At 37.2% G+C, this 14334-nt stretch overlaps 1 long non-coding RNA gene across 7 annotated transcripts; it reads left to right on the plus strand.

Moving 5' to 3' along the window:
* Nucleotides 1-959: 959 nt before the first annotated feature.
* On the plus strand, nucleotides 960-4567 carry LOC135758547 (uncharacterized). 7 transcript variants are annotated; one of them, XR_012335153.1, is made up of 12 exons: nucleotides 960-1089; nucleotides 1486-1584; nucleotides 1674-1731; nucleotides 1832-1903; nucleotides 2030-2115; nucleotides 2411-2458; nucleotides 2541-2623; nucleotides 2933-3004; nucleotides 3175-3238; nucleotides 3337-3436; nucleotides 3646-3746; nucleotides 4070-4567. It is a non-coding gene; the product is annotated as an uncharacterized lncRNA (long non-coding RNA). The 7 variants fall into 7 exon arrangements; XR_012335152.1 differs by having other exon boundaries at nucleotides 2933-3238; XR_010536508.2 differs by lacking the exon at nucleotides 3337-3436.
* Nucleotides 4568-14334: the final 9767 nt, after the last annotated feature.

Consider the following 14334-nt stretch of genomic DNA (forward strand, 5'->3'; position numbering starts at 1 on the left):
TGCCTTCAGAAGCATTCTTATGATGGGAAATGTCGTTTAAAGGCATTTCCAGCTCAGAAAAGCATTTTTCAAGCGATTTCAACATTTCAGGTTGGACTGTGACTTTTCATGCAAAAGTGCCCAACTCGGCCTAAAATGCCTTCAGGGGCATTCTTATGATGAGAAATGTCGTTTAAAGGCATTTCCAGCTCAGAAATGCATTTTTCAAGCGATTTCAACATTTCAGGTTGGATTTTGACTTTTCATGCAAAAGTGCCCAATTCGGCCTAAAATGCCTTCAGAAGCATTCTTATGATGAGAAATGTCGTTTAAAGGCATTTCCAGCTCAGAAAAGCATTTTTCAAGCGATTTCAACATTTCAGGTTGGATTTTGACTTTTCCCAGCAAACATTGGTCGGACGGCAACGTCGTCTCCCTGGCCAAAAGAGGTCGCGGCAGGACGCCACAAATGGTGTACTATTGGTCCGAAATCAACGTCGTCTGCCTGTCCAAAATTAGTCGGTGCTGGACGGTACAAATGCACAACATGTCCTAAAATGCATTTATGTAGTCCTTGTGAAATATGCAAATGCTGTGCGTACACCTTGGTTAATACTGCAATAATTAATTTAAGTGAACAAAGTATATTTTTAAAAGGGTTATGAATAGACGTCCACTCACGTCTTTTACACGTCTAGACTAGACTCGTAGGAAAAAAACATAATAATCTTTATAAAATACACGATTTGTATGCAAAGTAAATATATTAACTTTATCTTGTTTAAATAAATTATAATCACAAAGTGCCCAGTGTGATTGCAAAGCCACGCTGCATTTTAGTCATTATTTCAACCAGTTTTATTATTGAATGTATGCATATAAATGTAAAACAGATACATATCCGGTCACCATTTAGGTGTGAGTTGGATGTAATTTCAAAAACTGTGATTCCAATATTATTTTAAGAAATATATTACAAAATCCCGCGATAGGACAGATTATCTCGCGAGATAGTGGTCACGTCACGCGTTCTTCCGGAAGTTCACATTCAAACACGAGGAGCGATTACGAGGGAGTTTTGTCTATATATTATGCAAAATCTACTGTTGGGTAAGTACATTGTGTATTATTTAATTAACGTGCTTAAGTTTTACTTGTTTGACACGAAGGCTCCGAAATAAACGTTGCCAGAATTGTCCACTGAGTATGGCGAAAATTAGCTAGAAGGCTAAAAGCTAACGTACTTTGAAGTTATAACGTTACATGGTATAAAGTATGTTTAAGGATACAGTCAAAGTTATTACTGTAACTAATTAATGTAGCCTCTTGAAAGTCTCTTTCAGAAGGTAAATTATCTGAAAAATAAAAGTTATTTGGCATTAATGGAATTACAATGATTTGATTGCCTAAACATTGCACATGCAAAATATTAAATACTGTTTTGCATTAAAAGTTCAGCATAAGTGTTTGTTTGATTAACTTTCTTTGCTTTTGTTTTGTACAAAGGAAAAGCAGAACCTCGTCCAAATAAAAATAAACAAACTGTTAAAGGCACTGTGTCCTACACAGACCCTCCAAAATATAACCACCCAAAACCCAAGTCAGGTAAATGCCTCAGTTTGAAAATACATCAACAAATTGGAGTTGTTATTGTGGAGTTAATATAATTAATTATCATTTCGTTTTATTTACAGTTGAAGATCAACACAAACCAAATAAAGATGTTGCACATTCTACAAACAATAACAAAAGGTATGGAAAACTGTAGATATGAATTTTTGTAGATATGGCTTAAACAGTCTACACATTTGTTAATGTTCTAATTTGTCATATGTCCTTTTTTGTGCTAAAGATCAAGTGTTGTGTCAAACACACTTAGATGAGGCGTGCCCGACCCCTGACTTTGTCTACCCTACATTAAGTTGTAAGTTTTTGAATTCTTTGCTTAATACTACGAAAAAGCGTGATTCTTTCATAAAGGACTTTTATATATTTTGATATGAAACTCAAAAATGTATATAAATTGTTTTGGTGTATTTTGTTTACACAGGCACACTTCATGACAGTAAACATCGGTATCAAGATGGTGTGATTGATCTATACCCTGGCCTAGAATAAGCTGTGACACTATGAGACGTACGTGCTACTGATACTTTTGTTATTTTGTTGGTGCATTCCCACACTATACAAACACGTTGCTTTGCTCCAAAGTGCAAACACTTTTGCCTTTATAATGTCATTCTCATTTTTAGGTAAAAATTTATTCCATGAGTCAGGGTTTTGCCTGAATGTCAACATAATATCCAAAAACTTTGATATAAAAAGTGATTTATTTTAATATTTTACACTACTATGTATTTTTTAAAATACATTGTGCATGTGTATGTTTATTGTACTTAATGAAATTACATGCAAGGTGTTTGTTTCGCAGGGTCACATAATGAACAGGCATCTTACAGACAACCGAAAGAGGCATACGGTAGTATTGTTTTCTTGTGTATTGTCATACACCTAAAGAGGATTTTTTTTAATCATACAATTATGGTGTTATTCATTCATAGTATTCTCTACAATCCCAAATTCTGGATTGACGCCCCAGTACCAGAGGGCACCCCAATCCCAGAGAGCATCCATCTGAAAGCAGGTGATGAATTTACTACTAATCAAGGAACTGGCTTTACTGACGAGATGCGCATGATATCGCATGCGATTTATCGTGCAGCCCTAGATTTTACATTAGTGACAACTCAGCTTAGAGGATAAACATGTACATTTCTCTGAATCTGAGTTAATAGTTACAAATACAGAGCTTATAATGTCTGTCATTGCTCAACCACAAAGACCTAAAAGTACAGACAGCTAATTTCATAACTAATGCAGTATTACACTGTGAAGTTATTTATATATACTGTTAAAATATTACACTACCATATAATTAACTCTATTTGTCCAGGTGAGGTAACACAACGAAAAAATAACAGGATGGAGACTACCTGACTCTTCACCTATGGCCTCAGCTTCAAATGCAAGAAGCAAGAAATGCTATATGACTGTGTATTTTGCATTATGAATGCATTATGAATACATCAAAGATGTTGATAACAAGTTGATCTGCGTAAATTGTGACATAAAGAATATGTATATATATTTCCAGCTATCTTTGTATAACATTATTTCAATTGTTTTCACATGTAGGTCCAGCAACTGTCTGCGTTGGTGGATATTCTGTCAGAGACTGCGTGAACAATGTTATGAGCAGGTATGTATTTCTCTTGAATTGTGTAATCCTGCATAATATTTCAGGAATATATGTTGATTACCACCATTAACCCAGCTATTTATATTACTTCATTTCAGGATTTAATCTGTCACACATTACTTGTCAGAAGTTTTAATGTTCGTAGTGGTTCAAACAGTCAGCCATACTGAAAACAAGAAATCAAAACATAATTTCAGTGTAAGCCATTACTTGTCATCAAAACTTATGGATGAGGATTTAGTTTATAGCACTTGTTACATGATAGATGAGTAGTTGTGAAATGTTAAAACATAGTTTATGTTTGAACATTGCATGCAATTGCTATGTTGCACATTACTGTTAATTGTGATTTATTGACCATTTAGGTAATTTGTCAAAGGTGAAGTAATCATACATTTCTTTCACAGAATGATGTCTAATTGTCTTATGGCAAAGTTCAATATGAGGGGTGGTGGACATCTGGAAAAGAAGTCTTTTAAAGGCACACCTTTGTATTATGTTATTCAAGGTAATTTGGGGAATATGTTGATCTAAAAAAACTTGTTTTTGTATATTGATGTAATTTTCATTGCTATGATTTATGTATTTAGGGGACATCACAGCTCACCTGTCTTTATCAGAAATATCCTTTTCATTTTTTGACGATTACAAACCTAGTTCAGGGTCTTTCTCAAGGGCACCACAGTGGTTTTGTAGAGGGAGAGGACAAATGCTGTTTCCCCCACAACTGATCTAACACTTATTTAATGCAGAACATCTTTTATACTATATATTGTATTGTATTTTAATTTTCTTTTTAAAATAAATACACATATTCTTCTCTTTCCTCAGATGCTGTGAAGAGGTGGAGCCCAAATGCCAGAGACTCAGAAATAGATGCAGCTATGGCAGACCACCTCAAGCACGCTCCAGGAAGAGGGCTGGGGGTTGTGAATACACTAAATAAGCCAAACAGCTGTAATGTGTTAAAGAGAGAGTTAACCCAAAAATGAAAATTTTATAATTTTCTTACCCACATGTTTCAAACCTGTATACATTTCTATTTTCTGCTGAACACAAAGATTGAAAAATGTTTGTAACCAAGCTAACTGTCAATAATTTTTTTTTACAACTGTAGTACTGGGTTGTGAGATCTGCTTTCTGCTTTCTATTCTTTCAAATATCTTTGTGTTCAGCAGAACATAGAAAAGTATACAGGTTTGAAACATAAGAGAGAGTAAATTACTAAATAATCATTTTTGGGTGAACTATCCTTTTATATAGTAAAGTATTTTGAAATTGTTATTATAGTTAAACAGTTTAAAAAAAATAAAAAGTGCTAAATCAGAACATGCTTCTTTTTATTGCTTATGACGTCCACAAATAATGTGTTCTTTAATGTGTTTGAAATACACGTGATTACAACGTTATAAAGACGTTCAGGTTTGACTGGACTAAATTTGTGTATTTTTAAAACCTTAATAATTGCCTATTACAATTGTACAAACTAGCCTGTTTTATATGCACGTTTTAAGTGAGTATAACGCCTAAATTAAGCAGAGACTCATATTACCGTCCAGAAGACGACATTTTTAGACGTGCACGGACCGTGCAGAAAAGACGTGTGATTCACGGTCAGATGACGTCAAAGACGTCGGTTGGATTTTCATTTTGGAACTATTTTTCAACCATGACGGGACGTGACGAACGGACGTCTTTTCAACGGTCATCACACGTCCAAATGTTTGCTGGGTTCATGCAAAAGTGCCCAATTCGGCCTAAAATGCCTTCAGAAGCATTCTTATGATGGGAAATGTCGTTTAAAGGCATTTCCAGCTCAGAAAAGCATTTTTCAAGCGATTTCAACATTTCAGGTTGGATTTTGACTTTTCATGCAAAAGTGCCCAATTCGGCCTAAAATGCCTTCAGGAGCATTCTTATGATGAGAAATGTCGTTTAAAGGCATTTCCAGCTCAGAAAAGCATTTTTCAAGCGATTTCAACATTTCAGGTTGGATTTTGACTTTTCATGCAAAAGTGCCCAATTCGGCCTAAAATGCCTTCAGGAGCATTCTTATGATGAGAAATGTCGTTTAAAGGCATTTCCAGCTCAGAAAAGCATTTTTCAAGCGATTTCAGCATTTCAGGTTGGATTGTGTCTTTTTATACAAAAGTGCCCAATTCGGCCTAAAATGCATTCAGGAGCATTCTTATGATGAGAAATGTCGTTTAAAGGCATTTCCAGCTCAGAAAAGCATTTTTCAAGCGATTTCAACATTTCAGGTTGGATTTTGACTTTTCATGCAAAAGTGCCCAATTCGGCCTAAAATGCCTTCAGGAGCACTCTAATGATGAGAAATGTCGTTTAAAGTCATTTCCAGCTCAGAAAAGCATTTTTCAAGCGATTTCAACATTTCAGGTTGGATTTTGACTTTTCATGCAAAAGTGCCCAACTCGGCCTAAAATGCCTTCAGGGGCATTCTTATGATGAGAAATGTCGTTTAAAGGCATTTCCAGCTCAGAAATGCATTTTTCAAGCGATTTCAACATTTCAGGTTGGACTGTGACTTTTCATGCAAAAGTGCCCAACTCGGCCTAAAATGCCTTCAGGGGCATTCTTATGATGAGAAATGTCGTTTAAAGGCATTTCCAGCTCAGAAAAGCATTTTTCAAGCGATTTCAACATTTCAGGTTGGATTTTGACTTTTCATGCAAAAGTGCCCAATTCGGCCTAAAATGCCTTCAGAAGCATTCTTATGATGAGAAATGTCGTTTAAAGGCATTTCCAGCTCAGAAAAGCATTTTTCAAGCGATTTCAACATTTCAGGTTGGATTTTGACTTTTCATGCAAAAGTGCCCAATTCGGCCTAAAATGCGTTCAGGAGCATTCTTATGATGAGAAATGTCGTTTAAAGGCATTTCCAGCTCAGAAAAGCATTTTTCAAGCGATTTCAACATTTCAGGTTGTATTTTGACCTTTCATGCAAAAGTGCCCAATTCGGCCTAAAATGCCTTCAGAATCATTCTTATGATGAGAAATGTCGTTTAAAGGCATTTCCAGCTCAGAAAAGCATTTTTCAAGCGATTTCAACATTTCAGGTTGGATTTTGACTTTTCATGCAAAAGTGCCCAATTCGGCCTAAAATGCCTTCAGGAGCATTCTTATGATGAGAAATGTCGTTTAAAGTCATTTCCAGCTCAGAAAAGCATTTTTCAAGAGATTTCAACATTTCAGGTTGGATTTTGACTTTTCATGCAAAAGTGCCCAACTCGGCCTAAAATGCCTTCAGAGGCATTCTTATGATGAGAAATGTCGTTTAAAGGCATTTCCAGCTCAGAAAAGCATTTTTCAAGCGATTTCAACATTTCAGGTTGGACTGTGACTTTTCATGCAAAAGTGCCCAACTCGGCCTAAAATGCCTTCAGGGGCATTCTAATGATGAGAAATGTCGTTTAAAGGCATTTCCAGCTCAGAAAAGCATTTTTCAAGCGATTTCAACATTTCAGGTTGGACTGTGACTTTTCATGCAAAAGTGCCCAACTCGGCCTAAAATGCCTTCAGGGGCATTCTTATGATGAAAAATGTCGTTTAAAGGCATTTCCAGCTCAGAAAAGCATTTTTCAAGCGATTTCAACATTTCAGGTTGGATTTTGACTTTTCATGCAAAAGTGCCCAATTCGGCCTAAAATGCCTTCAGAAGCATTCTTATGATGAGAAATGTCGTTTAAAGGCATTTCCAGCTCAGAAAAGCATTTTTCAAGCGATTTCAACATTTCAGGTTGGATTTTGACTTTTCATGCAAAAGTGCCCAATTCGGCCTAAAATGCCTTCAGAAGCATTCTTATGATGAGAAATGTCGTTTAAAGGCATTTCCAGCTCAGAAAAGCATTTTTCAAGCGATTTCAACATTTCAGGTTGGATTTTGACTTTTCATGCAAAAGTGCCCAATTCGGCCTAAAATGCCTTCAGGAGCATTCTTATGATGAGAAATGTCGTTTAAAGGCATTTCCAGCTCAGAAAAGCATTTTTCAAGCGATTTCAACATTTCAGGTTGGATTTTGACTTTTCATGCAAAAGTGCCCAATTCGGCCTAAAATGCCTTCAGGAGCATTCTTATGATGAGAAATGTCGTTTAAAGGCATTTCCAGCTCAGAAAAGCATTTTTCAAGCGATTACAGCATTTCAGGTTGCATTGTGTCTTTTTATGCAAAAGTGCCCAATTCGGCCTAAAATGCATTCAGGAGCATTCTTATGATGAGAAATGTCGTTTAAAGGCATTTCCAGCTCAGAAAAGCATTTTTCAAGCGATTTCAACATTTCAGGTTGGATTTTGACTTTTCATGCAAAAGTGCCCAATTCGGCCTAAAATGCCTTCAGGAGCACTCTAATGATGAGAAATGTCGTTTAAAGTCATTTCCAGCTCAGAAAAGCATTTTTCAAGCGATTTCAACATTTCAGGTTGGATTTTGACTTTTCATGCAAAAGTGCCCAACTCGGCCTAAAATGCCTTCAGGGGCATTCTTATGATGAGAAATGTCGTTTAAAGTCATTTCCAGCTCAGAAAAGCATTTTTCAAGAGATTTCAACATTTCAGGTTGGATTTTGACTTTTCATGCAAAAGTGCCCAACTCGGCCTAAAATGCCTTCAGAGGCATTCTTATGATGAGAAATGTCGTTTAAAGGCATTTCCAGCTCAGAAAAGCATTTTTCAAGCGATTTCAACATTTCAGGTTGGACTGTGACTTTTCATGCAAAAGTGCCCAACTCGGCCTAAAATGCCTTCAGGGGCATTCTTATGATGAGAAATGTCGTTTAAAGGCATTTCCAGCTCAGAAAAGCATTTTTCAAGCGATTTCAACATTTCAGGTTGGACTGTGACTTTTCATGCAAAAGTGCCCAACTTGGCCTTAAATGCCTTCAGGGGCATTCTTATGATGAGAAATGTAGTTTAAAGGCATTTCCAGCTCAGAAAAGCATTTTTCAAGCGATTTCAACATTTCAGGTTGGACTGTGACTTTTCATGCAAAAGTGCCCAATTCGGCCTAAAATGCCTTCAGGGGCATTCTTATGATGAAAAATGTCGTTTAAAGGCATTTCCAGCTCAGAAAAGCATTTTTCAAGCGATTTCAACATTTCAGGTTGGATTTTGACTTTTCATGCAAAAGTGCCCAATTCGGCCTAAAATGCCTTCAGAAGCATTCTTATGATGAGAAATGTCGTTTAAAGGCATTTCCAGCTCAGAAAAGCATTTTTCAAGCGATTTCAACATTTCAGGTTGGATTTTGACTTTTCATGCAAAAGTGCCCAATTCGGCCTAAAATGCCTTCAGAAGCATTCTTATGATGGGAAATGTCGTTTAAAGGCATTTCCAGCTCAGAAAAGCATTTTTCAAGCGATTTCAACATTTCAGGTTGGATTTTGACTTTTCATGCAAAAGTGCCCAATTCGGCCTAAAATGCCTTCAGGAGCATTCTTATGATGAGAAATGTCGTTTAAAGGCATTTCCAGCTCAGAAAAGCATTTTTCAAGCGATTTCAACATTTCAGGTTGGATTTTGACTTTTCATGCAAAAGTGCCCAATTCGGCCTAAAATGCCTTCAGGAGCATTCTTATGATGAGAAATGTCGTTTAAAGGCATTTCCAGCTCAGAAAAGCATTTTTCAAGCGATTTCAGCATTTCAGGTTGGATTGTGTCTTTTTATACAAAAGTGCCCAATTCGGCCTAAAATGCATTCAGGAGCATTCTTATGATGAGAAATGTCGTTTAAAGGCATTTCCAGCTCAGAAAAGCATTTTTCAAGCGATTTCAACATTTCAGGTTGGATTTTGACTTTTCATGCAAAAGTGCCCAATTCGGCCTAAAATGCCTTCAGGAGCACTCTAATGATGAGAAATGTCGTTTAAAGTCATTTCCAGCTCAGAAAAGCATTTTTCAAGCGATTTCAACATTTCAGGTTGGATTTTGACTTTTCATGCAAAAGTGCCCAACTCGGCCTAAAATGCCTTCAGGGGCATTCTTATGATGAGAAATGTCGTTTAAAGGCATTTCCAGCTCAGAAATGCATTTTTCAAGCGATTTCAACATTTCAGGTTGGACTGTGACTTTTCATGCAAAAGTGCCCAACTCGGCCTAAAATGCCTTCAGGGGCATTCTTATGATGAGAAATGTCGTTTAAAGGCATTTCCAGCTCAGAAAAGCATTTTTCAAGCGATTTCAACATTTCAGGTTGGATTTTGACTTTTCATGCAAAAGTGCCCAATTCGGCCTAAAATGCCTTCAGAAGCATTCTTATGATGAGAAATGTCGTTTAAAGGCATTTCCAGCTCAGAAAAGCATTTTTCAAGCGATTTCAACATTTCAGGTTGGATTTTGACTTTTCATGCAAAAGTGCCCAATTCGGCCTAAAATGCGTTCAGGAGCATTCTTATGATGAGAAATGTCATTTAAAGGCATTTCCAGCTCAGAAAAGCATTTTTCAAGCGATTTCAACATTTCAGGTTGTATTTTGACCTTTCATGCAAAAGTGCCCAATTCGGCCTAAAATGCCTTCAGAATCATTCTTATGATGAGAAATGTCGTTTAAAGTCATTTCCAGCTCAGAAAAGCATTTTTCAAGCGATTTCAACATTTCAGGTTGGATTTTGACTTTTCATGCAAAAGTGCCCAATTCGGCCTAAAATGCCTTCAGGAGCATTCTTATGATGAGAAATGTCGTTTAAAGTCATTTCCAGCTCAGAAAAGCATTTTTCAAGAGATTTCAACATTTCAGGTTGGATTTTGACTTTTCATGCAAAAGTGCCCAACTCGGCCTAAAATGCCTTCAGAGGCATTCTTATGATGAGAAATGTCGTTTAAAGGCATTTCCAGCTCAGAAAAGCATTTTTCAAGCGATTTCAACATTTCAGGTTGGACTGTGACTTTTCATGCAAAAGTGCCCAACTCGGCCTAAAATGCCTTCAGGGGCATTCTTATGATGAGAAATGTCGTTTAAAGGCATTTCCAGCTCAGAAAAGCATTTTTCAAGCGATTTCAACATTTCAGGTTGGACTGTGACTTTTCATGCAAAAGTGCCCAACTCGGCCTAAAATGCCTTCAGGGGCATTCTTATGATGAGAAATGTAGTTTAAAGGCATTTCCAGCTCAGAAAAGCATTTTTCAAGCGATTTCAACATTTCAGGTTGGACTGTGACTTTTCATGCAAAAGTGCCCAATTCGGCCTAAAATGCCTTCAGGGGCATTCTTATGATGAAAAATGTCGTTTAAAGGCATTTCCAGCTCAGAAAAGCATTTTTCAAGCGATTTCAACATTTCAGGTTGGATTTTGACTTTTCATGCAAAAGTGCCCAACTCGGCCTAAAATGCCTTCAGGGGCATTCTTATGATGAGAAATGTCGTTTAAAGGCATTTCCAGCTCAGAAAAGCATTTTTCAAGCGATTTCAACATTTCAGGTTGGACTGTGACTTTTCATGCAAAAGTGCCCAACTCGGCCTAAAATGCCTTCAGGGGCATTCTTATGATGAGAAATGTCGTTTAAAGGCATTTCCAGCTCAGAAAAGCATTTTTCAAGCGATTTCAACATTTCAGGTTGGACTGTGACTTTTCATGCAAAAGTGCCCAACTCGGCCTAAAATGCCTTCAGGGGCATTCTTATGATGAGAAATGTAGTTTAAAGGCATTTCCAGCTCAGAAAAGCATTTTTCAAGCGATTTCAACATTTCAGGTTGGACTGTGACTTTTCATGCAAAAGTGCCCAATTCGGCCTAAAATGCCTTCAGGGGCATTCTTATGATGAAAAATGTCGTTTAAAGGCATTTCCAGCTCAGAAAAGCATTTTTCAAGCGATTTCAACATTTCAGGTTGGATTTTGACTTTTCATGCAAAAGTGCCCAATTCGGCCTAAAATGCCTTCAGAAGCATTCTTATGATGAGAAATGTCGTTTAAAGGCATTTCCAGCTCAGAAAAGCATTTTTCAAGCGATTTCAACATTTCAGGTTGGATTTTGACTTTTCATGCAAAAGTGCCCAATTCGGCCTAAAATGCCTTCAGAAGCATTCTTATGATGAGAAATGTCGTTTAAAGTCATTTCCAGCTCAGAAAAGCATTTTTCAAGAGATTTCAACATTTCAGGTTGGATTTTGACTTTTCATGCAAAAGTGCCCAACTCGGCCTAAAATGCCTTCAGAGGCATTCTTATGATGAGAAATGTCGTTTAAAGGCATTTCCAGCTCAGAAAAGCATTTTTCAAGCGATTTCAACATTTCAGGTTGGACTGTGACTTTTCATGCAAAAGTGCCCAACTCGGCCTAAAATGCCTTCAGGGGCATTCTTATGATGAGAAATGTCGTTTAAAGGCATTTCCAGCTCAGAAAAGCATTTTTCAAGCGATTTCAACATTTCAGGTTGGACTGTGACTTTTCATGCAAAAGTGCCCAACTCGGCCTTAAATGCCTTCAGGGGCATTCTTATGATGAGAAATGTAGTTTAAAGGCATTTCCAGCTCAGAAAAGCATTTTTCAAGCGATTTCAACATTTCAGGTTGGACTGTGACTTTTCATGCAAAAGTGCCCAATTCGGCCTAAAATGCCTTCAGGGGCATTCTTATGATGAAAAATGTCGTTTAAAGGCATTTCCAGCTCAGAAAAGCATTTTTCAAGCGATTTCAACATTTCAGGTTGGATTTTGACTTTTCATGCAAAAGTGCCCAATTCGGCCTAAAATGCCTTCAGAAGCATTCTTATGATGAGAAATGTCGTTTAAAGGCATTTCCAGCTCAGAAAAGCATTTTTCAAGCGATTTCAACATTTCAGGTTGGATTTTGACTTTTCATGCAAAAGTGCCCAATTCGGCCTAAAATGCCTTCAGAAGCATTCTTATGATGGGAAATGTCGTTTAAAGGCATTTCCAGCTCAGAAAAGCATTTTTCAAGCGATTTCAACATTTCAGGTTGGATTTTGACTTTTCATGCAAAAGTGCCCAATTCGGCCTAAAATGCCTTCAGGAGCATTCTTATGATGAGAAATGTCGTTTAAAGGCATTTCCAGCTCAGAAAAGCATTTTTCAAGCGATTTCAACATTTCAGGTTGGATTTTGACTTTTCATGCAAAAGTGCCCAATTCGGCCTAAAATGCCTTCAGGAGCATTCTTATGATGAGAAATGTCGTTTAAAGGCATTTCCAGCTCAGAAAAGCATTTTTCAAGCGATTTCAGCATTTCAGGTTGGATTGTGTCTTTTTATACAAAAGTGCCCAATTCGGCCTAAAATGCATTCAGGAGCATTCTTATGATGAGAAATGTCGTTTAAAGGCATTTCCAGCTCAGAAAAGCATTTTTCAAGCGATTTCAACATTTCAGGTTGGATTTTGACTTTTCATGCAAAAGTGCCCAATTCGGCCTAAAATGCCTTCAGGAGCACTCTAATGATGAGAAATGTCGTTTAAAGTCATTTCCAGCTCAGAAAAGCATTTTTCAAGCGATTTCAACATTTCAGGTTGGATTTTGACTTTTCATGCAAAAGTGCCCAACTCGGCCTAAAATGCCTTCAGGGGCATTCTTATGATGAGAAATGTCGTTTAAAGGCATTTCCAGCTCAGAAATGCATTTTTCAAGCGATTTCAACATTTCAGGTTGGACTGTGACTTTTCATGCAAAAGTGCCCAACTCGGCCTAAAATGCCTTCAGGGGCATTCTTATGATGAGAAATGTCGTTTAAAGGCATTTCCAGCTCAGAAAAGCATTTTTCAAGCGATTTCAACATTTCAGGTTGGATTTTGACTTTTCATGCAAAAGTGCCCAATTCGGCCTAAAATGCCTTCAGAAGCATTCTTATGATGAGAAATGTCGTTTAAAGGCATTTCCAGCTCAGAAAAGCATTTTTCAAGCGATTTCAACATTTCAGGTTGGATTTTGACTTTTCATGCAAAAGTGCCCAATTCGGCCTAAAATGCGTTCAGGAGCATTCTTATGATGAGAAATGTCATTTAAAGGCATTTCCAGCTCAGAAAAGCATTTTTCAAGCGATTTCAACATTTCAGGTTGTATTTTGACCTTTCATGCAAAAGTGCCCAATTCGGCCTAAAATGCCTTCAGAATCATTCTTATGATGAGAAATGTCGTTTAAAGTCATTTCCAGCTCAGAAAAGCATTTTTCAAGCGATTTCAACATTTCAGGTTGGATTTTGACTTTTCATGCAAAAGTGCCCAATTCGGCCTAAAATGCCTTCAGGAGCATTCTTATGATGAGAAATGTCGTTTAAAGTCATTTCCAGCTCAGAAAAGCATTTTTCAAGAGATTTCAACATTTCAGGTTGGATTTTGACTTTTCATGCAAAAGTGCCCAACTCGGCCTAAAATGCCTTCAGAGGCATTCTTATGATGAGAAATGTCGTTTAAAGGCATTTCCAGCTCAGAAAAGCATTTTTCAAGCGATTTCAACATTTCAGGTTGGACTGTGACTTTTCATGCAAAAGTGCCCAACTCGGCCTAAAATGCCTTCAGGGGCATTCTTATGATGAGAAATGTCGTTTAAAGGCATTTCCAGCTCAGAAAAGCATTTTTCAAGCGATTTCAACATTTCAGGTTGGACTGTGACTTTTCATGCAAAAGTGCCCAACTCGGCCTAAAATGCCTTCAGGGGCATTCTTATGATGAGAAATGTAGTTTAAAGGCATTTCCAGCTCAGAAAAGCATTTTTCAAGCGATTTCAACATTTCAGGTTGGACTGTGACTTTTCATGCAAAAGTGCCCAATTCGGCCTAAAATGCCTTCAGGGGCATTCTTATGATGAAAAATGTCGTTTAAAGGCATTTCCAGCTCAGAAAAGCATTTTTCAAGCGATTTCAACATTTCAGGTTGGATTTTGACTTTTCATGCAAAAGTGCCCAATTCGGCCTAAAATGCCTTCAGAAGCATTCTTATGATGAGAAATGTCGTTTAAAGGCATTTCCAGCTCAGAAAAGCATTTTTCAAGCGATTTCAACATTTCAGGTTGGATTTTGACTTTTCATGCAAAAGTGCCCAATTCGGCCTAAAATGCCTTCAGAAGCATTCTTATGATGAGAAATGTCGTTTAAAGGCATTTCCAGCTCAGAAAAGCATTTTTCAAGCGATTTCAACAT

Source organism: Paramisgurnus dabryanus, chromosome 15, assembly GCF_030506205.2.
Source record: "Paramisgurnus dabryanus chromosome 15, PD_genome_1.1, whole genome shotgun sequence".
NCBI classification, from domain to species: Eukaryota; Metazoa; Chordata; class Actinopteri; order Cypriniformes; family Cobitidae; genus Paramisgurnus; species Paramisgurnus dabryanus.